Below are 3,244 nucleotides of genomic sequence, written 5' to 3'. Positions count from 1 at the left end.
TGCTGGTGCATTGACAGTGGTGTAGGGTTCGTGCGTCGTGGGGCTTCGACCATTTAGCCTTCTTCTTCTTAGAACGGTTAGTACGTTGTTCGATTGTTAGTGCCTATTATGTGGTTTGTATGATTGGGTTAGCTTCCATAGATGAGTATATTGATGTTGATTGGACTGTAAAGTTAATGGGATGTAGTTGTTATGATTGGAAGTAGGAAAAGTTCATACTTTGGTCTCTTTTTCGTTGTTGATGTGATGATAATGAAATGAGTAAATTATATTTGGTGCACATAGATCTCTCGGTATATAGCTAAGTTAAATGGTGTTTTAATGTATGAAAGAAAGAATTGTATGGCTCACATTATTGCATTGAACATTTTAAATGATGCTTTGTAACTGGCATATATATTCTTGAAGAGTTAGATTGTAAAGTAAATATGAATAAAAAGAATGAGTGTGATTCATGTTAGCTAGCTTCAACTACAAGGGAAACTATGAATGAAACTAACCAATGGTTTAACTGATCCAATGTTTAGTAGGCAAGAAAGACTACTAATGCAACAATGATAGAAGGAAGGAAATTGAAGAAACCATAATCCATGAGTGTTAGTTGAAGACTCATTACTTGCATGTTCTTTGTAAGGGTTTGAATACTCATTAGCTTCTTATGTGGCCACCTTTGGATATATAATTCCCTGCACCTTTTTTCCAAGTGTGTGAGACCAAAACAACTAGTTCAATACTAAGATTCTACATCATACCTGAATTAAAACAACCTAATCATAACAAATTGTAAGTATTTAGATTATAGATAACAAGGTGAACTTGTCTCTTGCCTTGCTTCTGCTGCTAGGCCATTACTTTCATCACCATATTGTTCAGAATGATTTGTAATTGAAGGAGAGACACTCTTGTTTTCCCCTTCTTGTGTTGTCTGTATACCAGTTGGCAACTTCCTAAACCAAGAACATTGCTTAATCTCATCTATGGAAATCTTAGTGTTTGGATTTGGATCCAACATCTTTCTCAATAGCCTCTGACGTCCTCTTGGGAACCATCTAGGACATGTAAACTTTGCCTTGCTTATCTTCCTATACATCACCATCAAATGAGGATCTCGCAAAAGGAATGTAACCTGCTAGTAAGACAAACAAAACTACCCCACATGACCAAATATCAGCTTTTGCACCACCATAACCTTTCCTTTTGATGACCTCAAGAGCAACATAGGCAGGTGTTCCACAAGCTATGTGCAACAAACCATCTTGGTGTTTGGATTCAGCCAGGACACTTAACTCGAAATTTGAGATCTTCAGATTATCATTTTCATCCAATAGAATGTTCTCTGGCTTTATATCTCTATGGCATACACCTCTACTGTGACAAAAATCCACTACATTCACTAGCTGCCTAAAATATTTGTGTGCGAGATCTTCTTTGAGCTTTCCTTTGGCCACCTTCTTAAACAGTTCCCCACCTTTAACATATTCCATAACAAAGTAAATCTTACTCTTTGTGACCATGACCTCAAAAAGGTCAATAACATTTTTGTGCTTCACCAGTCTCATAATAGATATTTCCCTTTTAACGTGATCAACCTGCCCAACTTTTATAACCTTATTCTTGTTAATTACTTTAATGGCCACACTTTGGTTAGTTTTTGTACTACGGCCATAGTAAACCTTTCCAAATGATCAGTTACACAGTAACCTTCCTAGTTCATATTTTTGCATCAAGATATTTGATTTGTTCTCCCTAGGAGACACTGAAGTTGGCCAAAATAAAATTTCACTCCTTCAGCCAATTAAAATATCTATATCATGTACTGAGGTACTAGAAAATATAGTAAAGTTAATAATATAATCCCGTAAAAGAAAATTAAGTATCTAAAAGAACCAAGAAACATGAAAACTTTGGAGATAATATAACACAAGACTGAGAAATGCAAAGCAGAACTACAAAGGACAATTGTTATATTAATAACTTTGTTGCTCTTACCTGGTAGAGAGCATGACTTAGCTCTTGCCTTGCCGTGTGCAATCATTGCTCTAATGCAAAATTAGATAGCATCAACCCATCCTATTCCTACAAATTAGGTGTCGCAACCGGGATCGCGACGGGACGGCTAACCGAAAAACAAACGGGTTTTGGAAAATTTTGGGAGTCGCCACCATAAAATAAAAGCATGGTATACGAAGAAGAGATTTTCAGGTTCGGGAATCGGTTACACGTAAGGAAGGTATTAACACCCTAGCGTGCCTGCCCAAAGGCTATACCTCTAATTAAATGTAAAAAGTTAATGTGGTTTTTCAAAATATTTAATTTTTCCCAAAAAATAAAAGTAAAATAAAATAAAAGAAATTATTACGAAACAAAAATATTTTTTTTTGTTTTATGAACCCGACAAGGATTGACCTTGGTCCTACGTATATCCATTAATGGACAATCAGGGATCACGTAATTCTTTATCTAGAAAAAGGTTTGTGAGTTTATTTACCAATTATTAAAGATTGTTTGACATTTTTCGAAAAGTGAAAAGGTTTAGTTTAACAAAATTGACCTTTTGGTTTTAAATATTTTGTGTATTTTTTTTGTGTTAAAAAAAATGGTGGAAAAAGAAGACAAGAAACTGGCCATAGGGCGAGGCACACTTATATTTAAAAATTCATGATTTTCAGAAAACATTGTCTGTGTGTAAAAAAAAAATCTTTGGAAGAAAACTTTAAAGTATAATAACACGAGAAGAATAAGAGTACAGAAATGACATACCTTTATAGCTTCTGGAATTCCCTTAATGCTTCCTCAGTGATTGTTGTTCATAGAACCCTTATATGTGAGAATATATTTTTTTTCTCTATACTCTCTCCTTCAATCTCTAATATCTCTAAGTGTTTTCCTCTATTTTTTCCGTCCCCTTTTCCTTTCACAAAGTGTGTAATATTATGACAATCTTGTCTTAATTGAGAATTAATTGACAATGGACAAAATAGGGAAAGAAATGGTCTTGATTGTCAGAAAAAATAAATCAAACAAATATTCAAGACATTGATTGTAATTAATGTCAGACAATATAATTCAAATTATTACCATATTAAACTAATATTTCAAAAACATTCTAAAGTGACGTGTCCTGCATTAAGGAAGATTATTTTATTATTTTCCTTTTCCTTTTTTTCTTTCCCCAACATTCATTATTATTCTCTTATTCTTTAATTTTGATTATTTATTTCTCCGGACGAAATTGGGTGTTGAC

The 3,244-nt window shown here is 33.8% G+C and overlaps 1 pseudogene; it reads right to left on the bottom strand.

Annotated features, from left to right (window-relative positions):
- Nucleotides 1-796: 796 nt before the first annotated feature.
- Nucleotides 797-2,003, bottom strand: LOC106776797 (annotated as a pseudogene).
- Between the last annotated feature and the right edge of the window lie 1,241 nt (nt 2,004-3,244).

Source organism: Vigna radiata, chromosome 11, assembly GCF_000741045.1.
Source record: "Vigna radiata var. radiata cultivar VC1973A chromosome 11, Vradiata_ver6, whole genome shotgun sequence".
In the NCBI taxonomy this organism is placed as follows: domain Eukaryota; kingdom Viridiplantae; phylum Streptophyta; class Magnoliopsida; order Fabales; family Fabaceae; genus Vigna; species Vigna radiata.
This window is presented reverse-complemented; position numbering and strand designations above follow the sequence as displayed.